We start from the raw sequence: 23,768 nt of genomic DNA on the forward strand, positions 1-23,768 counted from the left end.
AATGCCACTTCCTTCAGCAGCTGCCCCAGGTCTCCTTGAGGGGCTGGGACCCCTCCTCTTTCCACAGCAGGCTGACGTATGGAACTTCCACATCCTTTCAGGGCTGTGGCAAGAGACTCCTGATGCTGATGAGAAACAATAGTTCAGATTTTATATGGCACTTGCTATGAGCCAGCCACTATTCTAAGCGCTTTGCGTGTATTAACTATTGTAATCCTTACAGCAGTTCTCCACAGTTGGTATTATTATGTTATAGTTTACAGGTGACAAGACTGAGGTGTGCATGCACACACACACACACACACACACACACACACACACACACACACACACATTCTCTCTCTCTCTTTCTCTCCCCCTCGTGTGTGTATATATACATGCATGTACATACACACATTCAGTTGTCCATCCTTCCATTTATTGTGTGTGTGCATGTGTGTGTGTGTGTAATTGAGTGCCTTCTCATACAAGGATATGTGTCAGAGAGAAAAATGACACAAATGCTCGGGAGGAGTTCTCTTGACAGATGTGAATATCCATTTTGAAAACTTGTGTTTTGTTTTATTACTTAGAACCATGAGTCATGAAACCATTCTAAAGTGGTGAAGCCTTTGACACCACTAAATCCAGTGCCCCCAGTCAGGACACATGTTTTCTGAGTGCCTACTATGTGCCGGGCCCTGGGCATGAGAAGGTGAAGCCATAGTTGCTCATTAGGAGAGTTTACTGCTCAACCCTTTAGAGATGAGAAAACAAAGGTTTAACCAGAGAGGTTAAGTAACTCTCCTGAGGTCACACTAACTTGGTTTATTCCAATTTCTGAATCATGAAAAACAACTTCCAGTTCCAGAAATAAATTATCAATTAAAAAATTTTAAATTGCAGTATAGCTGATTTACAATGTTGGGTTAATTTCAGGTATAGAGCAAAGTGATTCAATTATGTATACACACACACACATATATATTCTTTCTCAGATTCTTTTCTATTATAGGTTATTATGAGATATTGAATATAGTTCCCTGTTTCCCTGTGTCATACAATAGTTCCTTGTTATTTATCTGTTTTATATATGGTACTGTATATCTGTTAATCCTAAACTTCTAATTTATCCCTTCCCCCGTTCCTCTTTGGTAATCATATATTTGCTTCTATGTCTGTAAATCTATTTCTTATTTCTTAAGTAAGTTCATTTGTATCATTTTTTAGATTCCACATATAACTGATATCATATGATAGCTGTCTTTCTCTGTCTGATTTACTTCACTTAGCATAGTATTCTCCAGGTCCACCCATATTGCTGCAAATGGCATTATTTCATCCTTTTTTTTTATGATTGAGTAATAGTCCAAATGAATTACCAATTTTGAAAGAATCATCATATAATCCTATATCTGTAATACTATGTGGTAGGCTACATCGTGGTCCTCAAAGATGTGCACTTTCTAATCCCTTGAACCTGTGAATAAGTTACCTGGCAAGGGTGGAAGGAATTAAGGTGGCAGAAAGCATTAAGGCTGCTAATCAGGTGATTTTAAGATTAGGAGACTGTCTTGGATTATCTGGGTGGGCCCAGTGTAATCACAAGGGTCCTCCAAATAGGGAAGAGAGAAGCATAAGAGCCCATGTCAGAGTGATTCAGCGGAAGAAAGACTGGACTGGCTATAGAAGGAAAGCGACCATGAGCTGAGAAGCGTGGGCAGCCCTAGAAGCTGGAAAAGGGAATGAAAGGGGTTTCCCCCTAGAGCCTCCGGAAGGGAACATAGTACTGCTGACATCTTAGTTTTGGCTCAGGGAAACTCATTTTGGACTCTAACCTCCAAAACTGTAAGAGAATACATTTATGTTATTTCAGGCCACCCAGTCTGTGGTAATTTGTTACAGCAGACATAGGAGACCTATGCTTCCTATCAGGAGTTACAGAAGTCCTCAGGGTGCTGGGGACCTGATGGAGCCATTCTGAAATGAACATCACCCGTCTTTCCAGAAGTCCAGACATCTAATTTCACTTTAAAACTCAGTACTATCTATTCTCAGTCTGGACACCTTCTCAGCCTTTGCCTTTTTCTCCTCCGGGTAAATTCCAGTGGTTAATGCAGAAATAGAGATACCAAAGAATGCCATTTTTCATAACTTTCTTCCTCAGTTCTTCCGGACACTTCTCTCTCTACTTTTAGATCATTGTCTCTGACATTTTATTTTCAGAAATGCTCTTGGTGTTCATTCCTTGGAGACCACTGAAGAAGTGACCTTGAGGGCTGCTGTTTCCGGCTCCATGCCCCCCACCTTCCTTTCATTTTTCAGCTTCTGTTTGGAGACTGTCTTCTGCACTGGGGATGTGCTTATGATTCAAGGTCCTCCTAATGCAGAGGGAAGGGAAAGGGGCTCACACAGCGGGGCCAGGCTCTGTGTTCTGGTGTGAGAAGGAGGAATCACTTCTGCCCACTGGAATCAGGGAGATGATGTGGAACTGAGCCACTTCCAGGAGAAGGAAGGATGAATCCACCACCTCAAGAAAGGGAGATGGGCGGCAAATGGCTCCTCTGGGGACTCAGAATAAGAGCATCAGTTTTCCTGACACTGAAAAGCTGTCCCTTTCTGGGAATGTAAGTGATTGTGAGAAACGCCTCGCCATCCAGCTTTCAATAAAATATTTGCTGAAAATCTTCTTAGTGCCAGGTTTTGTGCAGGGGGTATAGATGATGAAGAAGATGATGATGGTAATGATGGTGATGCCGAGAGTGATGGTGATGCTGCTGCTGCTGCTGAACCAGGCGCTGTTCTAAGTACTTCTCAAATATGCTCACATGTTTTGTATCTTCAGGTGGCACGTATGAAATATTTGCTGAATTAATGAATAGAGAATGACTTGGTCCCTTCTACCGTAAGCTCACAGCCAAGGGGTAGGGAGTGACGGAACTGAACGAAGGGAAGATAGGGGAGGGGAAATAGAAAGCACAATTGTGATAGGAAAAGACAGAGTTGTGGTTAGGCACGTGGCCTCCAGAGTCAGACAGCCCAGGTGTAGACTCAACTCTGTTTCCCACGAACTCGCTAGCCAAATGGATGAACCTCTCTGTGCCTCAGTTTCTTCATTTGTAAACAGGGAGTGATCAGAAGAGCATTTACCTCATAGGGTTGTTCTGTGAGCACCCATACCTGAACAGTACCTGGCACGCAGTGCAGTAACTGTGTTTCTTGGAATTACAAGGTGCTCAGCAGAATTCCTCTAAGCCACTTGAAGGCAGGTTTGGTTGCTTCTGGTTCCCAATTTGGCTTCTCTCCTAGACCAGTTCTCAGCATCTAATTGGGAATCTTTGCCGCTGCCATTCCGGCCAATAAAACCCCCACACCTGATCTCCTATTTTGCTTCTTTATCTCTCTCTCTCTCAAGCCGAGGAAGACTTCAACAAACAGATGACATCTTAGCTGAGTCTTTAGGAACTTTAAATTTTAAAAAGAGAGGAAGTTAATAAAAAAAAAAAAAAAAGAAGGAGGAGGAGCTGATCTAGCTGGAGGGGGAAAGTAGGGGAGAGAGGGGACTCCTGGGGAATGGTGGGGCAGCAGGCAGAGCCGAGGGATAAGGAGGTGGCAGGAGGCAGAACTACAGGATGAAAACCCTTGACCAGCAAATTCACATTTTACAGATTCCAAAGCTTTATAAACCCATAATTGTTATAGAGGGTGGTGTTTTCCCTGGGGGTAGCATTATTACCAGCTCAAATGGCAGTTGTAGTAGTAATAATGATGTTACCAGTCACAGCAGTGATCTTAGTAGTAGGAGTAACAGCAGCATCGTTGTGAACACTCAGAGCACCATCACCATCATCTTTCTCACAGTTCCGTGCTTTTTTGGCTGAGCTGGGTAATCGTTGCTGCTCTGGACTTTCCTCTAGTTGCAGTGAGTGGGGGCTGCTCTCTAGTTGCAGTGCGTGGGCTTCCATTGCTGTGGCTTCTTTTGTTGTGGAGCATGGGCTCTAGGGTGTGCAGGCTTTGTAGCTGTGGCTGTTGGGCTCTAGAACACAGACTTAGTAGTTGTGGTACATGGGCTTAGTTGGTCTGAGGCAGGTGGGATCTTTCCGGACCAGGGATCGAACACGTGTCTCCTGCATTATCAGGTGGATTCCTCACTACTGAGCTACCAGGGAAGCTGCTTATAGTTACTTGTGTTTAGTACTTAGTATGTGCCATTCTAAATCCTTTTGGGTCTTATCATACTTAATCCTCACAGTAACCATATGCGGCAGTGACCATTATCATCCCCATTTACAGATGACAAACCAGAGGCAGGATAGAGTTATCTGACCTGGGCAAAGCTGCAATTGGAACCCAGAGACCCAGGACCCGGATGCTTGTTAAAGACTGCATAAGGCACAGTGAGGAGCTGCCCTGCCTGGCTGATCCCATGGGAAATGGACATCGGAACTGATACTTAAAGGGGCACTGGTACCTTTGGCAGTCCCAGCTGAGGACAGGAAGGCCCTCCCTAAAGTTCAGGCAACACTCGGGGAGGGGAACCCCTTGGAGGGGATTGTGGGATGCTGGCTGAGCCTTGGAGGTGGTACTTGAGGGGGGCAGCCAGTCCCGAACTCTGATGCCCCTCTGGCCCCAGTCAGAGATGGCATCCTGGATGGCTGTGCCCCGCTCCAGCCATACACAGGCCAGGGCCTAGGATCAGTACACAGGGGCAGCCCGGAGCCCCCTCTGCAGGCCCCCATCTCCTGGGGGTGCCTCGCCTGGCCATCTCCCCCAGAGCATGGGGGTTGGGTTGTGACTCTGAGCCCCTCTGCCACCTGCCTCAGGTCTGGTCTGCCTGCAGAGCACGTGGACAGAGGACCATTCGCACCACAGAGTGGCTGAGCCCGTGCGAGTGGGCCTGGCTCTGCCCCACCCCATGCCTAGGCTGGATGCCCGCCAAGTGGTCCTGCAGGAGGCAGCAGAGAAGGCGAAATGTAATCACCCCAAGGGCAGTTTGGCTCTGCTGCCTGCAAAACATGCCACACCCCCTTCTACTCCCCCTTCCTAGTCACCAAGGAGAGGGGGTGGGGTCCCAAGGACGGCTGAAGTTGCAGGCGACCTCACCCACAAACAGCCCTGGAAGGGGACCCTCAGGCAGCTGGGGGTCCCGGCTGCCCCCTGCCTTCCCCTGGGTCCTGAGAAGTGACTGTCAGCCTGCACCCTATCTCTGTATCTCTCTGACTTTGTTAGTGACAGCTCCCCTGTGGTCCCCATGGTCCCCTGCCAGGAGATGAAGCTTGAAAGGCCTATTTTGCAGGCTCTAGGGGGACTGCGATGCCATCTTTCTGTGCCTTGATTAAGAATGATTCTGGGGCCCTTCTGAGGGAGAGGCTGAGCTCTCCTAACTGCAGGATACAGGAAAGGAGGGCCACAGCAGAGCCAGGCCCTCAGCAGGGAAGGGAGGCGCTGCCTGGGGCTGGTTGCTCCAGCCTGAGGGAGGTGACAGGGGGATGAGGGAGGCCTTTGGGGAGTAACTTGTTCTGGAGCATCAGGGAGAGACCCAGGCTTTGAAGGCTTGCAGAAGAGCATTGAAGAGTGCAAAAGGCAGATATGCCTAGGATACCTCAATGACCTTTTGGGTCCTGACTCCAGTGAAGCCGAGTCTTATAGCTGGGGCCGTTCGGCTCCGTGACCATACCTGGCCTTGGCCAGGGAAGCTCCTGGCCTTCAGACAGCTGGCTGAGGGCTCTGTCGGCTTTTCGTCAGCTCCTCACCCCTGACTGCCCCAGACTCCTCACCAGTGACTCAGTTCCACACCCTCTAGGCTTGTCCTGACTTTTCTTTCCCAGCCCGCTTATTGTGGGAGGGTGGAGGTCTTGGTGGGACTCATTCTGTGGGCCAGGAATCCCATGCTGCCGAGTGACCCCCTGGGATCTCGCAGTGCTCCTCAGATATCCTTTGCTTCCAACCAAGACCCAGGATTCAGAGTTCAAGTGTGTCTACCACAGTCTGTGTGTTTGGAGCTAAGCAGAGCTAGGCTCATACCTGTCCTCTTTTTTACTTGCTCTGTGGCTTTGGACAAGTGACTTGACCCCTCTGATCGTCTGTTCCTATGTTTGTAAAGTGTGGATAATAATATTTCCCTTTGCAGGCTTGTCTTGAGGTTTAAGAAGGTAACACACAGTTCTGGTTTGCTAGGGCTGTCATAACAAAATACCACAAACTCAGTGGCTTAAACAAAGGCATTCATTATGTCACAGTTCTAGAGGCTGGGCATCTGAGATCAAAGTGTTGGTAGGACCGGTCTCTTCTAAGGGCTTCGACAGAGAATCTGTTCCATGCCTCTCCCCTCCACTCTGGGGCTTCACTGGCATTCCTGGACGTGAAGAAGCATCACCCTCACCTGGGCTTTCACCTTCACATCCTGTTCTCTCTTTGTGCGTCTGCGTCTCTGTCTACGTTTCCCTTTTTTAATAAGGCCATCAGTCATATTGGATTAAGGGTCCATCCTACTCCAGCATGATCTCATCTTAACTACCCACATCTGCAATGAACTTATTTCCAGAAAAAGTCACATGCTCAAGTGCTGGGGGATGAGACTTTTTTGAGGACACAATTCAAACCATAACACATAGGGGAGGACGCCAAGCACAGGATAGATTCTCAAAAAAAAAAAAAAAAATGCCAGACCCTTTGGCTTCCCCATGAAAGGGGAGCTGGCTTCAGAGGCTGAGAGGAGGTTCTAGCACTCTGAGGGTGCTTTGCTGATGGAGGCAGGCTCTGCTTACTGCTGCCGGCAAGTCCCATCAGAGGGCCGCCTTCATGCTCCAGCCAGACTTTCCCATCGGGGCGTCCTGCCCCAGAGAGGACCTCCCTGCCCCACACCCAGGGCATCTTCTGCATGGTGGCTCCTGCCGCCATTCTCCATCTTTCCTGTCCACCCCTCCCAGTAGAGACCCTGAGTTGGGAGGCCCCACGAACCACCTCAGTCCCCAGGTGACTCCTCTGGGCTGGACTTGGCCTTTCCCTTATATTTTCTCTTACGGAAGAGATTTCTTTTCTCTGCGGCTTGGCCCTGGGGAAGCTTAGCTCACCTCTCCAGCCCCAGGCGCTACTGTGCCTCTTGTTTGTCTAATGTCATTCTGATCCTCACAGCAGCCCTGGGAAAACAATGCCGTCTAAACACAGGCCGGGTGGCACTCATTAGCACAAAGCTCTTTCCCTGCCCTCTGTTCCTGCATGGCAGCTGCCCATCGGGTTACCTCTGGGAAGGCAAGTGGCTGCCCAAGGGCAGAAAGCTAATAAGTAAGCAGAGAAGTCAGCAAGAGCTCTTCCCCGCGGCGATCCCTGCATGTGCTGGCTTGAACAGCGACACGGCTTTCTTTGGTTGTGTTGAGTGTGGTTGGTTGGCCTCTTCTGGGAGGCCTGGGGGAGTCCCAGGGGTGTGGGGTTGGAGGAGTACCTGCAATGGAGGGAGGATGAAGCGAGGAGAGGGGAGGCAGGGGCAGTCCGAGGGCCCGGGGCACAGGACACCAAAGTGCCCCTGACGTTACGAGCATGCTGGGGTGAGGGTGGGAAGTCGTCCAGCTTTGCAGCTGGGAAAAGCCAAGTGTGCAACCTTTCTCTGCCTCTCTGAGGGGCATCCTGGACAAGGCACTCCAGGGACTCTGGTCCTCTGCATCCCTGGGAGCCTGGCTTTAATCTCTCTCCTCCAGAGGTATTTCTGCCCCGACCCAGCCAACCCAAGGGTAGGCTCCCCCTCCCTGGATGCCCACCACCTTGTTATCTGTGTCACTCTTTGCTCATTGCTCAACTAAATATTCAATTAATGGTAGTCAAATACTGTTGGTTTGTTTTTTAAACCTATCCTTTCCCTCTAATAAACCAAGTGATCCCTGAGGGTCCTTCTAGCAATGACTGTGGTTTTGTGACTGCAAAAATGTAGCTTGGGTCTTTGTCAATCAATAGGTTTCCTCAAAGATCAACTTCACTGGAATGAAAGGGGGTAATTTTTTGTTGTTGTTGTTTTAATTTTTGCTGAAATATTTGCTTGTGCCAGAAGAATTTATGCTGACATACTCCTTAAGTAAGCTCCAATACTTTGGCCACCTGATGTGAAGAACTGACTCATTGGAAAAGACCCTGATGCTGGGAAAGATTGAAGGCGGCAGGAGAAGGGGATGACAGAGGATGAGATGGTTGGATGGCATCACCGACTCAATGGACATGAGTTCGAGTAAACTCCGGGAGTTGGTGATGGACAGGGAGGCCTGGTGTGCTGCAGTCCATGGGGCTGCAAAGAGTCAGATACGACTGAGCGACTGAACTGAACTGAACTGGTCTTCCCTGGTAGTCCAGTGGTTAAGAATCCACCTGCCAATGCAGGAGGACACAGGTTCAGTCCCTGGTCTGGGAAGAGTCCACATGCCACAGAGCAACTAAGCCTGTGTGCCACAACTACTGAGCCTGTGCTCGGCCAGAAAAGAAGCCCATACACTGCAACTAGACGGTAGCCCCTGCTCGCCGCAACTAGAGAAAATCTGTGCACAGCAACGAAGACCAGAGCAGCCAAAAATAAAAAAATACATCTTTTTAAAAAGTACCTACTACTTAGAATTGCAGTGAAAGTTAAGACAGTCCATGTGACATGCTCAGAACAGTGGCTGGCACGTGATGTCCTATGAACATCAGTGATTATTTGCTTATTCAAAGTCCTTTGGGAGCCTGAGGAGGATGTGGTTAGCTTAGTTTGGGGCTAGGCTGGCTATAGAAGTTCTCAGTAGAGGATATACCTAAGTTGGACCTTGCAGGATACATAGGAGTTTGCTAGATAAAATTCATGTGTGTGTGTGCGTGTGTGTGTGTTGGAGCACAGGTTATCCAATTTTTCCTATAAAAGGCCAGACAGTAAATGTTTTCAGCTTTATGGGTCATATAATCTCTGTGGTAACTACTCAATCCTGCTGTTGAATAAGAGTGGCTGTGCTCCAATAAAATTTGATTTACAAAAATAGGCCCTTAGGCATAGTTTGCCAATCCCTGAATTAGAGGACTAAGGGGACACAAACCCAGATTTATGGCAAAACTAGACCCGGCCAGGCCCATTGAGATTAATGGTGTTTTTTGCAGAATTGATCCTCAGGCATGGCTCTTTCCCACAGCTGAGTTGTAAACATTTGTTTTAAAATTCTTAAAACCAACTAGAGGGGAAATTCATGCTCAGATAAACATCCCCGTGCTGTGTGTGTATGTTTGAGAGAGAAAGGGCTGCATCCCGGGCCAAGCCAGGGAATACATCCCAATGTCTTTCTCTCCTGACATCATTCCTGGCAACCAAGGAGTTTCAAAATGGTAGCTTTGGATGGCATAACAGCCACTTCTTCCATAAGTCCTCAATACATGACCCCTCGAGGAGGGGAGCTTCATGGGAAGGGTGGGCTCGGGGGTTAATGTACATGTCTGCCTATGTCAGGGCCATTCACTGTGACCCCTGACCCACACTGGGTAGAATTTTTAAATGACATCCAGGGAGCCTGGATGGGATTTACAAATGTGTTGTACCACAGAAACATCAAAGGCTTTGGCATCAGATTCAAATTCTAGCCCTGCCATGTACTAGGTCAGTAACCCAGGGCTCCCCTATAAAGCTCAGTTTCTTACCTGTAAAATGAGAATTTAATGAGGTAATGGACACCAAGTAGAATGTCAAACACACTACTGAAAATCCAAGAGCCTCAGTTATTTTTATGCTCTAGGTATACACCTTCCAACCAGTTATTTTCATGCCCCAGCCTTGGGTATCTTCCCTGCACTGCTCAAGTATTCTGTTATTAGGAACGTGGAATCAGAAAAACCCCTGCCACCTCAGCAAGCTTCAGAGAAATATTTAACAGAATAAAATATATTCATAAAGTCATTTCTTCAGATTAACCATAGAGACAATATATTTTCTTTCATGTTCCAGCCTTGGAAACATTGCTTTCCAGAGGAAGTTATGTTGTACGTCAAGAGAGTATTGAAAAAAAGGAAGAAGGACAAGAAAACAATGATCTCATTTCTTGCCCAACAGGTGTAATCCCTCTTGAGCTGGTAGACTAGCTGATTTATTTGCAAGGTTGGGTTATTCATTTCTCAAGTTTAAGCATTCTGCTATTTTCACTGTTCCAGCCTCTAGTGTACAAAAACAGATACAGAAACGCAGACAGACAAACGCAGAGCCCCCAGAAGAGCTTTCTTGTCAAGAAGCAAGTGGCAGGGAGCCAGAAGAAAGAGGCATTAATGGAAGAGCATTCACGTGAACCAGACATCCCATTACTTTCATCTCGGGCATGGTACCTGTGCCCTTGTTACCCACAACCCAGACAGTCCTGGACAGGGCAGGAGCAGGGGAGGGCTGCAGTCTTGAGGTGCAGCTGGGGTTTCTGTTCTCAGCCTGAGATGACAATATTCACTGGTTATACTTGTCCCCACTGGTTATATTTTTAAAGATTTTTTTTTTTTTAATGTGGGCCATTTTTAAAAGGTCTTTATTGAATTTGTTACAATATTGCTTCTGTCTTATGTTTTTGTTTTTTGGCTCCCTGGGCATGTGATAACTTAGCTCCCCAACCAGGGATTGAACCCACGCCCCCTGATTGGAAGGTGAAGTCGTAACCACTGGACTCCAGGGCAGTCTTTCCCCATCAATTTTTAAAATATCTTGCCATATGACCCAGCAATCCCCCTGCTGGGCATACACACTGAGGAAACTAGAATTGAAAGAGACACGTGTACCCCAGTGTTCATCGCAGCACTGTTTATAATAGCCAGGACATGGAAGCAACCTAGGTGTCCATCAGCAGATGAATGGATAAGGAAGCTGTGGTACATATACATAATGGAATATTAATCAGCCATTAAGAAGAATACATTTGAATCAGTTCTAATGAGGTGGATGAAACTGGAGCCTATTATACAGAGTGAAGTAAGCCAGAAAGAAAAACACCAATACAGTATACTAATGCATATATATGGAATTCAGAAAGATGGTAATGATAACCCTGTATGCGAGACAGCAAGAGAGATACAGATGTATTGAAGAGTCTTTTGGACTCTGTGGGAGAGGGCGAGGGTGGGATGATATGGGAGAGTGGCATTGAAACATGTAAGTTATTATATGTGAAACGAATCGCCAGTCCAGGTTGGATGCATGAGACAGGATGCTCGGGGCTGGTGCACTGGGATGACCCTGGGGATGGGATGGGGAGGGAGGTGGGAGGGGGGTTCAGGATGGGGAACACACGTACACCCATGGCCGATTCAAGTCAAAGTATGGCAAAACCAATACAATGTTGTAAAGTAAAATAAATAAGTTAATTTAAAAAATATCTTGGAAACCAGTATGACAGAGAGGAAAGAGGAAATGGATTTGAAATCAGAGGAGTCTGACCTATTTTGCCACATAGGCATTCTGTGACCTCTGATTAGTTATTTGCCCCTACAATCCTCAGTTTATTCATCTCCAAAATGGATATAATCTGATCTACCAGTCCATAACTCTTATCCACATTAAAAGAAAGAACATGTATGAAGGTCTTTTTGTAAACACCAGAGCATGCCTCCAGCAGCCTTCTCCATCTTAGCGGATGCCTACTGGACATCTTCCCACGATGTCAAAGGGCATCTCACACATAATACATCCCACACTGACCATTGATCATTGCTTATCCCCCAGCCTGCTCCTCCAGCATCTTCCCCATCTCAGGAAACAACCACTCCATCCTTTGATGCTCGGGACAAAAGCTTGGGAGTCAGCCTTGACTCCTTCATTCTCTTACACGCCACGTTGAGTCCCTTAGCAAATCCTGTGACCTCCTTCAGAATAAGCTCAGAATCCAACTGCTTCTTCTCAATATCCCTACTGCTACCCCCAGTCCCGCCATCTCGTCTCTGAGGGGTTATTGCTTGACATCAGGGAGTGGTTTCCCTGTCTCGAAACAGCAGCCAGAGTGATTTGGACAGAAAAAGTCAGACCAGGTCCCTCCTCCACTCAAAATCCTTCAGTGGCTGCCATCTCCCTGGGGGAAAGGCTGAATTCTTATAATCTCTTTGGGAATGGGGTCCATTCACCTCTGGGGCTCAGCTGCCACTTTCCTGACCGGCCCTCGCCCTGTGACGTGGACTCATCACAGCCTCTCCCCAGACACCCCAGGGCTCTCTCCCTCCCCTCCATCAGGTGTGTGTGCAAATGTCACCTTCTCAGAGGCTCGGGAACTCCCTGTCTGAAGTTGCAGCTTCTATCTTCCACCCTCAGCCCACTCTGTTTTTCGCCACTGAGCGTTTCAATCTGACATACTATCCACCTGACAACTTATATGTTCACCGGCAGCTCTGCAAAGGCATGGAGGGCTACCTTGTGTTTCCGTCACCATCCCCAGATCCTAAAATAATGTATGGCACAGAGTAAAGACTCAGTGGACACCCACGAAAGGACTTAGAGTTGTTTATTTAAGAGGCAGAGGCACCCTTGATATGCCTGGTTTGTACTGGATTATAAGCAAACAACCTGGACTGTCTCACCAATGCCACCTCCTCTATATCAGGAAAGAGCTTCAGGCAGGCATTTCGGAATCAGAGCAACCAAGTTCATCCTGCTTCTAGCTGATGCCGGTCAGGCAACTGCCAGAGGCTGCTGAGGAAGGGGAGGAGGCTGCAGGATGGAGGCTGGGAGCCTGGCACCTGGCAGGGTGCCCGGGAATGGGTGGGGAGTGCCTGTAATGCCAGAGGGTCTGACCACCCACAGGTCCCAGGAAGAGCAGGGAAACCACAGGTGGGAGCCATCCTCTCCGACATGCCTGACACATGAAAGGGGATTAAAGTCAGCATCAAAGTGAGCTCTGGCAGGGTCAGGAAGAGGAGGAGATCTCCTACAACAGACCCTCGGCCTGGAGGGGAAGATAAGGGGGCAGACAGTAGGCGTGCAAGTCCTATTTACTGGAATGAAGGCAGTCAATGACCGTGAAGTCACTTCCTAAGTGCTGGACCCAGGCCCCTCTTGTCCTCTTTCTTCCTGAGTCTTTGCCTCATCACAGTCGTTGGTCCCTGTCCCCTTAGCACAAGTCCGAGCCTTGAAGAGAGCAGGGTCCAATCTTGGACTCCACTAGGCTGAGCCCTCACCTTGGCCCACCTTCTCCCCCATCCTCCTGCACCCCCAGTCCCTGGGGCCAAGCCTCAGCACCATGAGTGGGACCTTGGGAGGCAACCGCTCTGACTGCCTTAGGAGGCCATGGCAGAGATGAAAGATCATGCCGATAACAGGACACCTGGGCTGAGTGTCTGCTTGACTAGCTGGGTTTGATGACCATGTGTCATTTCGTTCACAAGTGCCCATTCTCCTTGCTTTGGTAGCAGCACCCCCAAATTTCCTCTAGAGTACTCCCCCACTCCACCTCCAGTCCCTGAGCAGGCACTGTGGCTCCTCCTGTCTGCTCTGACTGGTCATTCAGAACACCCTTCCCCTCCAGCTACAAGACCTGGATCAGGGGTGGACATATCCCCTCATTCAGAGCCAAACGGTGCATGCAGGGGCCATTGAGAGAGAGCCACTTTACTTACTCCTCACTGGGGGCTGTGAACAGATAGCCTGGAAACCCAGCGACTCTCTTACCTCACAGGAGAACAAGACTCAGAATGGCCAGGAGAGAGCAGAGCTGAGGACTGAAGAAGTGGCCCGAGGCGGGACCCAGTGACATGGTCGGGGTTCCTGCATCCAGCTGTGGCTGCAGCTGGAACCCTGGATGCTTAGGTTACTGGACGAAGATGCTTGAATCAATCCAATCTGAGCAGGCTTCCTCTTGACAAAGGAGTCTGTGTGTCTGCATAGTCACAGGCTAGCGCAAATCAGCTCACTTGCCAGGGATTCAGCTTCTTCCTCTCTCAATACTGGGTAGGCGGGGTTGTGGGGGAACAAGTCCTGAATTACCAATAATGAGGGGGAGGTGCGTCCTAGTGTCCAGAGGGAACCAGGCCAAGCGGGCACTGGTCAGGGCCTCCTGAGTCAGGCCTGGGTCCTACACAGCCCCCTTTTAAGGAGGGTTAATGGATATTACAAAGCCGTCCAAGTATCTGCATCTGATGTAAGTCACTCCACAGGAGGTTGGTCAGTCCTCAGCCTCTCCTGGAAGCTTATAGTGGAAGGCACGAACCCAGTGGTCCTGCTGAGCCTCTATGCATACTTATAAGGCAAGACTTCTTTTTTTCTCTAAAGTAGGGTTTCTCATCCTCAGCGCTACTGACATGGGTTGAAAAATTCTTTGTTGTAGGGGCTGCTCTGTGCATTTTTAGGATGATCAGCATCCTCTCAGGTCTCTAACAGTGACACAGTGATAGCACAATCTCCCTTACTTGCGACAGCCTGATGTGTCTTCAGATGTTGCCTTGGAAATCAAACATCACCCCGGTAGAGAATCACTGCTCTACGGAATGTTGATGGGCCAGAGGACAACTCTTGGTTCCTAGGCCCAGAGTGCTCATTTCACCTCTAACTGTCCTTCCTCCAAAACCTCTCTGCCTATCTACTTATCTATCACCTCTTTTCCATTTATCCTTGCTTTTAGACTCTAGGAATTGATCCTACAGAATCCTGGGCTTCACCTTCGAGGGTGACCCCTGATGAATCTCAGCGGTTCATTACTGTTTTTGTGGCTGTGAATTCCCCTAAGAAGCTGATTCAGGGGACCATTTCCTGAGTCAAGCGACAACTGTGTGCACTTTCCTAGGAAAGACACACATACACACACACACAATCATTCTTCCTACAGTGTCAGGTAGCCTTCAGACCCCTTATTCCAAGAGCCATGTTGGATGGCATCACCGACTCGATGGACATGAGTAAGCTCTAGGAACCGGTGATGGACAGGGAAGCCTGGCGTGCTGTAGTCCATGGGGTCACAAAGAGTCAGACATGACTGAGTGACTGAACTGAACTGAACTGACCTTTTAAAACCTTCTAACAGGTTCAGCCATGACGTAGCCTGAGGAGCAATAAACCCAGAAATTACAGTCAGAAGGCCTGACTGGAGTTTGGGCTCTGACCTCAGTTCTAGAAAATTGGGAATGCATCTTTGCTTTCAAATCGCAAGGAAATAACAGACATCATCATGTCCAGGAACCTCCCAGCGTCCATTCTCCCCACCTTTCATTCCACCTGACATTCCTCTGCCAGTTCATCTTCCTGTAGCACAGCTGTGGGGATGTCCTCCTCTGCTCAAGAGTGCTCCATGGCTCCCTACTTCCTAGAGGCTAACATCCAATCTTGTCACCCAAGCCCTCCACAATCGGGTCCGTGTTTGCTTTCCACTCGCCTAAACTCCAGTTAGAGCTGGCTATTGCTGCTTCAACATTTTCTGGGGTTTTACCCTTATACCTTTGCTCATGATGCTTCCTCACCCGGTGTTTTCTCTGTCTATCCTTTTAAGGCCAGCTCCTCTGTAGGTAGCTTATTCCTACCCCCAGGTTCCTATAGCGCTCGGCACCACTTGTTCTGTCCGCATACCACACCAGTGCTTCTTACCTACGGACTTCCCTTTCTGAAGTAGTGGAGAACATAGGATCTGGGGTTGACTCTCCTGGATCAAGTCCTGGATACCACTTACTTCCTCAATCAGCCTTCTTTTACTTAGCCAAAAAATGGAGCTAATAACAGTGACTACTTCAGAGAATTATTGTGTGCATTAAACTCTGTCAGGCACGGAGCCAAAGTACCGGATCTCAGATAGGATATATATGTCAAGTAAGTATATACAAAATGCTTATATCACAGTTCCTGGCACAGAGAAAGCGCTCATAAATTTCCGTACTATCAGAGCTATCATTATCATGCCCTGGGGAGAGATTAGGAAAAAAGACCGTTCTATAGGACTAAAGTGATAACTACCAATTAAAGGACAGGACCAAGTTTTAATTCCTCAGTGGCCCCCAGAGAAGGAGGAAATTGGAAATAATAACACCTACTTTGTGCTGAGTATGGGCCAGGCATTGTCAGCCCTATAAGGTAGAGACTGAGAGCTCTGTTTAAGAGACGTGAACATTGAAACACAGAGGGCAAATAACTTGCTTGAGATCACATAGCTGAGCTGGGAGTCAAAACCGGGTCACATGACTGTCCGAGCAGAGTACATCCGAACAGGGTGCATTTGTGATGTCTCTTGGGACAGAGACCTTGGGAAGTTCTTCTCCTACATCTGGAGAAGACAGTGGCCACAGGCCACCCAGGAATCTGAAAGGTGCCTTTATGCAGAGCTAGCTGCTGTTTAGTCTGAGCTCTGTGCACAACCACCTGTGACTAGCTACCACTCTGCAGGGCTGGAAAACATCTGAGGCCCAGATGTGTCCATCATTCCCTGAGCTGAGTAAATGTGTGCACAACTTTCAAAACCTGCTGCTTCTCAGCATTTTAAATACTTTTTAGGAAGGAGGGAGAAGGCGGGTGGGGAGTAGACTTAGTAGACATTCTGGGGAGACTCAAACAAATCCCATTTCTCTTATTAGTTTCAAAATTCTGAAGGACCAGGCAGTTCAAAGGTTGCTCCTGGTTCAGTGTGTCTGAGAGCAAACCCAGAAGCTGGCTGAGCTCAAGGCTGTTCTGAGGGGTCAGAGGCTGAGACGGTGGGAATCCAGGCAGTTAAGACAGGAAACCTAGAAGCTGGCTGAGCTCAAGGCTGTTCTGAGGGGTCAGAGGCTGAGACGGTGGGAATCCAGGCAGTTAAGACAGGAAACCTAGAAGCTGGCTGAGCTCAAGGCTGTTCTGAAGGGTCAGAGGCTGAGATGGTGGGAATCTAGGCAGTTAAGACAGGAAACTACTCTTGGATTGTAGATAATGACGCAACTAGGGTCCTTTCATTAAGAGGTGAGATAAGAGGGGATTTGAGCCCACTTCAAATAGTTATTTAATACATAAAAATGGGGGAAGGGGTGAGACTAGGTTATTGTCGGAGATATAATCCTTCCTATATTGAAGTCATTGTCCCTTTTCTCAGACTCTTCAAATGATGGAAGAGAAAAAAGGTTCAGTAGTTGTCCACTCTGACTGTCTTAATGTGACTAGATTAATTAACTCTTCTCTTTAAACAGTTGCTCACTTGCTTATTCAAGTCATGTCCCCATCTATTCATTCAACAAACACCTACTATGAGCACCGACAAAGTGCCACATGTCAGACCAGGCATGGGAGGCCCAGCAATACACTAGACCCACATGGTCCTGACCTCCATGGGCCTTACCATGTGGACTGGTTCGATGGGCTCCCAGCCTTACATCGCTTTTTAACTCCTCTCCATCCAGAAGTCACAACTTTTGAAATTCAAATAAGATCAGTTCAGTTCAGTCGCTCAGTCGTGTCCGACTCTTTGCGACCCCATGGACTGCAGCACGCCAGGCCTCCCTGTCCATCACCAACTCCCAGAGTTTACCCAAACTCATGTCCATTGAGTCGGTGATGCCATCCAACCATCTCATTCTCTGTCATCTCCTTCTCCTCCCGCCTTCAATCTTTCCCAGCATCAGGGTCTTTTCCAATGAGTCAGTTCTTCACATCAGGTGACCAAAGTATTGGAGTTTCAGCTTCAATGTCAGTCTTTCCAATGAACACTCAGGACTGATCTCCTTTAGGATGGACTGGTTGGATCTCCATGTCTTCTTAAAAAAATGTATAACATATAACTAAACTCATAGCTCAGTTGGTAGAGACTCTGCCTGCAATGCAGGAGACCCCGGTTCAATTCCTAGGTCGGGAAGATCTGCTGGAGAAGGGATAGTCTACCCACTCCAGTATTCTTGGGCAGCGCTTATGGCTCAGCTGGTAAGGAATCCACCTGCAATGCAGGAGATCCCGGTTTGATTCCTGGGTTGAAGATCCCCTGGAGAAGGGAAAGACTACCCACTCCAGTACTCTGGCCTGGAGAATTCCATGGACTATACAGTCCATGGGGTTGCAAAGAGTTGGACACGACTGAGCGACTTTCATTTTCAAACACCAATAGTTTCAACAAGGATTCCTGTGCTAAACCAGCCCGAGTCATTTAGCAGGAGCAGCAGAATTGGGCATCTGAATCACAACGTGGCCCTCTGAATGGTGCTTTGAGGAAGGTCAAGGCTGAGCATTACCACAGTAGACAGAGTTATTTAATGTAACGTTAGGCTCTCTGTAAGGATTTTTCTAGAGGGCTGTTCTTCACCACACTGTCTCTTTTCCACAAAGGGCTCAGAGGAAATCCCCTCAGGTCATGTATCAGCCAGAGCTTTGCTTGTCCCTATCAGCCGGTTCCTATGACAATCACTGGGACCGTGGAACTGACTGGGTTTCCCTTCCTGGAAGCTCAGAGTCCTGTTTAGAGCTCCACAGAACGAGCATATATAGAGAGTGGTAGAATGTTCATTTTAAAATTCATCTCACACCTGGTTCCTTTTTTGTGTGTCTTTACTCTTGTTTTCCTTTTATCTCTGTCATTAAGTTCACATTTACTTTATCTTGCCATACATTATATAACCATGAAAGCAAATTTTAGCTCTTTTTGGAACATGCTGGTGGATGAAGTGGAATGAAATAGAATAAAGTAGAAAAAAAATAATAGTTTTGAGTTTGAAATTTTGAAAAATTACAGGCCTACCTTAACTCTAATCTCTAGAATTCACACTAAAATGCAGAGCATATTCTAGTATCTTCTTTCCAAAGGCCTGTCAGTACTGATAGGTATATATTCCCATCTCAACTGATGCATTTGGCAGGAGCAATTTTTAGTGTCGGTGTGTCTGCTAACCCACACGACCGTCCCAGCCCAAGGAAAAAAAAGCTTTTATCACCATTTTCCCACTAACAAGCACTAAGAGGGAGTTGGCCTTCTGGTCCTTTGATTTTCACAGTGATGTCTGTCGACCTTCCCGTTGGACTCTGCCTCATGGACATGCAACAGCAGGAGAGAGGCCACAGGCCCCTTGACCGTACTTCAGAGGTAGAGACACAAGTGGCTTTTTGCGATCTTTCAAGGCCTGAGCACCAGTGCCTCGCTTTTTTCTTTTAAGCACAAAGGCCCAGACACAGTTTTATTTAAATGCCCCTGCATTACCAGGCCTGAGCACCAGCAGTCCTGTGGACACTGCTGTTGTAGATTTCTTCCAAAAGCTGGATCCCCAACTGGAAAACAAAGTACCTTTTTAAAAACATATATTTACTTGTTTGGCTGGGCCGGGTCTTGGTTGCAGCATGTGGGACCTAGTTCCCTGACCAAGGATAAGGGCAGGCTGACTTGGGAGCACAGAGTCTTAGCTACTAGACCTCCAGGGAAGTCCCCAAATTGCTTTTCTCCAGTCAATGCAACAAATATTTCTTGAGCACCTACTACGTAAACATCCTATTATGTACAAGCACACAGACATGAAATGAACAAGGAGTACAGATGTGTGTGTGTGCATGCACAAATAAGTGAGTTAGCAAGTAGATCCAAGCATGCATACCTCAACCGTGTACATTCTCTTGCCTTCAAGCAACTCACCATCCAGCTGGGGATAGGGGGACAGACACCTGCCTACAATCCTGGCTCTCTATATTTCACTAATTTCTACAGAGACTCTAGGAGGTAGCTTAAGCCTCATCTCCTCCAGGAAGCCTGTTCTGATACTTCTATCATGCCTCCCCCACCCAAGGCAGGTCAGGTGTCTCTTGGGTCTGGTGATAGTACTGGGATTAGGGGGTACACCTGACATGCAACTTGTGCCTAATAAACATCTGCAGAACGAGGGAGTGAATGAGTGAGTGAATGAATAAATGCTGCTGTTTCCATAGCAACACAGAACTAGAACTATCGTTTCTGAGCAGTTACTGTGAGTCAGGCATGGTGGGAAATTCTTTTCAGTTCTTATCTTATTTAATTTTTATCCACAAGTGCCTTACAAGCTGGGAACTATTACCATCTCCATTTAGTGAAGTGAAAGTTGCTCAGTCATGTCCCACTCTTTGCAACCCCATGGACTATCTAGTCCATGGAATTCTCCATGCCAAAATACTGGCCTTTCCCTTCTCCTGGGTTGGGAGATTTTCCCAACCCAGGGATCGAACCCAGGTCTCCCACATTGCAGGCGGATTCTTTACCAGCTGAGCCACAAGGGAAGCCCAGGAAGCCCAGGTGCAGATGGCAAAACTGAGACCCTAGGAGACTGTCTGACATGTCCAGGTTTCACCTCCAAGCAAAGCAGGAACTGGGACTGAATCCAGGGCCCCTGACACCCAGAGGTTAAAATGAGGGATTCAATGATTAGATGATTTCCAAGGTTCTCACCTTTGGCTCTTGCCAGAACTTTAGGTTCCATGATTCTTCAGGAAAGTGAAATCTCAGCTCACAATTTAGGAGGATGTGGGGGTGATGGATACCAAGCTGGGAAGCTCCCTGCTTCCATTTGACATCTCACTGTGTCCCAGAAGCCTCACCAGGGGTGGGCAAGCAGTGGGCCCAGCAGCCCGAGTCAGTTCTGAACACCTTCTGTTGGGCCTGGCCAGCCAGCCCCCTCTGCCCTACCTCTACCTGGCCTGGGCCCCTCCTTTGCTAATCTCTCTCTCTCTAGCCTACTGGAGGAAGTGGTGGTTTGACTCTGCAAAATAGGCAAATCAGGCCTGCAGCTGCTGGGGGAATGCTCTCATCTTGCCCTGTCCTATAGAAACGCCAGCTATCACTCTAATCCTGAGTCTCCTAGAAATGCTATCTCAGACGGCAACACGGTGGACTCCAGAGACTGGGGCTGTAAGATGTTCTCTGGCCAGGCCAGGCGGTCCTATCCTGAGGTATTTGACAACCTTGAGCTGGGGTGGCATGTTCTGCTGTCAACATTCACCCGCAGTGACTGGATCACCCAGAAAGGCCGGAGAGCCAACTGGCACATAGGAGAGAACGTGGGCTTCGGCGTCAGGAGCCTTGGGTGCAAGACCTATGTTTATTGCTGACCTCTTTGTCCCTCTGCTTCCTTGTTTTTAACAATGGAGAGAACAATTATACTGTCTGGAGAGGTTTGCTGTGAAGAGGAAATGCAATAATCCACGTGAAAGTCTTTCCACCACAGGGTCTGGCACGGAGACTGTAGGATTCACCTTAGCTCCCTTGCTCCTGAGGGGCTGCCGTGCAGGAAGAGTCCAGGTCAGAACTGGGTTCCACCAGGAGCTGTGTGGAGAAGGACTAGAGGGACGAGACTCAACACAGGGCTACCAGGCAGGAGGCTGGTGAGACAGGAAATCACTCTCGTGTTCTGTCTTCTCCTGGCTGCTCTGAGGACCTAACTGGTTGTATAAACCATGCTCAGCAACTATACCTATCGGAAATCATGGTAACTTGCTGATCTAGGTCTTATTTCTCTACAGATGATGAAACTGAGGCTGAAGAAGATCAAGGTCAAGTCAGACGTCCATTCAGAACCCCACCATATGTGGAGAATGACTGCTGACCTTGCACCCGGGAAGATACTGCCCTTTAAAAGGTACCAGAAAGAGGTCAACAGGAAGGGGTGTTGTTACTTAAAAGCGCAGCCACTACACAAAACAATACTAGGTTACTCAAAACACTAAAAATAGAACTATCATAACAGCTACAAATTCCACCCCTGAGTGTTCATCCAAAAAAACCCCCAAAACACTAATTTGAAAGCATACCTGCATCCCAATCTTCATAGTAGGGTTATTTACAACCGTCAAGATATGGAAGGAAGCTGTGTCCATCAACAAATGAAAAGATAAAGAAACTGTGGAATACTATTCAGTCATAAAAAAGAATGACCTCTTGCTGTTTGCAACAAGATGGATGGACTTGTTTTACTTTATGCTAAGTGAAATAAGTCATATAGAGAAGGACAAATACCATTTGACATCACTTATATGTAGAATCTAAAAAATACAACAAACCAGTGAATATAACAAAAAAGAAACAGACTCATAGATACAGAGAACAAACTAGTGCTTACTAGTGGGGAGTGGGAAGGGGGAGGGGCAAGATAGGAGTAGGAGGTTAAGAGGTACAAACTGCTATGGATAAAATAAATAAGTTGCAAAGATATATTGCACAGCACAGCGACTATAGCCAATATTTTATAACTGTAAATGGAATCTAACCTTTAAAAATTGTGGCTCATTGTATTGTACACCTGAAACATATTATACATCAACGATACTTCAATAAAAAATTGTGGTATAATCAGACTATGAGATACTACTCAACAATAAAACAAAAATAAACTTTTGTCACAAGTGTAGGGGAGAAAAGCAGCCTCAAGAAGCTAATCTGGGATGGACTTACACTGCCAAGTTGAGCTAAAGCTCCAGTCAGATAGGGTGCATGGTAAAAAGTCATCCTGAGAGCAAAGGGTAAACTTGGAGTTGGGGTCAGCTAAGCAAGTCAGGAAGTGAGCTGAAGCTGTGAATTGTGAGTCGGGAAAGCTGAGTTCCTTTGTGATGGGGCCCAGTGTGGGCCAAAGAGACTGGTCCCTTAAAACAGTAGCTTTCAGATCTATTATCAGAATCACTACTGGGACTTGTACAAAAATATTGCCCCTCTGGCCCCAGCCTGGGAGAATATGATTCAGTGGGAGGTGGTGGACCAGATGTCTGTTTTAACCTCAATTTGGGGGAGGGGAGACTTCTGCTGCCCTGGGAGACTGGGAGCCATGCACTGAGTGGAAGGTTGGTAAATGGTGGTAAAAAGTGGAGGTTCATCGTGTTAGCCTCTAATTCATTGTATGTTTGGCCATCTCCTCCTTACCCGTCCCTCCAGGGCCAAGGGCATCCTAACCTTTAATCTTTCTGAATTTCTCTTGAATGCCCCACCCCTGCTGTGTGGCTGACCACTACCCCTTCTCAGCCTCACTGGTCCAGCTATAGGTCTGAGGTTCCAGCCTGTTTGCTCCAAGGCTGAGTCGATTCAGAAAACAGGCTCTGATGCTTTTGCTCAACCATCCCTGTTTCCCATGGCTTTTAATCATTTGTAAGGGGTCTGCTGTTTGGAGCAGTGCTCCCTTAAATGTGTCGATAACTTGTTATAAATCTTTTATGCTGCTCCATTCCAGGGGTTTGACTCAGGGTCACACCCTCATTAGGGAAGGTAACTTTCAGCTGTGGTGGATGGATGGCTGGGAGCCTGCACAGGGTTTAGCTTAGAATCTGTGTCCAATAAATGTAGGCTGAGGGGCTCCTTTCGAGCCCTATGCTGGAGGTCAAGTACAGAGGAATCAGCCATCCCACTCCCAGAAATAGACCCAGCAGGACACAGGCAAACCGCCTCGAGAAACACATTTTAGAATGTTCACAGAAGCATTATCCATGGGAGCCCCAATCTGAAACCACCTTATGTCCACAACAGTAGAATGGATAAATCAGAGTGTGGTTTCTTCATCCCATGCAATCAAATACAGCTACACCTAACGACATGGGTGAATCAAATGAACATAATATTGAACAAAAGAAGCTAGACACAAAAGAGTACATACTGTGTGATTCCATTTACGGGATGCTCACAGAGCTGTGAGACTAACCTATGCTGGAGGAGTCAGCAGTCACACAGGTCTGCTCAGGTGGGGAAAATTCACTGAGCTGGACCCTTTTGATGTGTGTATTTTCTGAATGTCTATTACACTTCAAGTGAAAAAAATCTCACCCTGGAGATATTCATGAATGAAAAAAAAGGTACAAAGGGTCCAAAAAAGTTCCATGTGACATTTCTCTGTCCCTCCTTGGTTACCAGCTTGCTGGGGCCTCACCTTGGTCCCTGGGTCTCCCATTTCCTGAGTGTCGTCCTTCATCTATA

At 47.5% G+C, this 23,768-nt stretch overlaps 1 protein-coding gene across 2 annotated transcripts in view; it reads right to left on the reverse strand.

The window, feature by feature from the left end:
* Window positions 1-23,768, reverse strand: part of ABTB3 (ankyrin repeat and BTB domain containing 3) — a 319,893-nt gene that overhangs the window by 142,095 nt on the left and 154,030 nt on the right. Inside the window, exon 1 of one of the 2 annotated variants that reach the window (XM_061125435.1) lies at window positions 13,604-13,713. The exons of the other annotated variant lie outside the window; for it this stretch is intronic. The gene's annotated coding sequence lies outside the window, so the exon portion shown is untranslated. Of the gene's footprint in view, window positions 1-13,603; window positions 13,714-23,768 lie in introns of those variants that run through there. 2 annotated transcript variants of the gene reach the window in all.

The sequence above is a fragment of the Dama dama genome, chromosome 22, assembly GCF_033118175.1.
Source record: "Dama dama isolate Ldn47 chromosome 22, ASM3311817v1, whole genome shotgun sequence".
Classification (NCBI taxonomy): domain Eukaryota; kingdom Metazoa; phylum Chordata; class Mammalia; order Artiodactyla; family Cervidae; genus Dama; species Dama dama.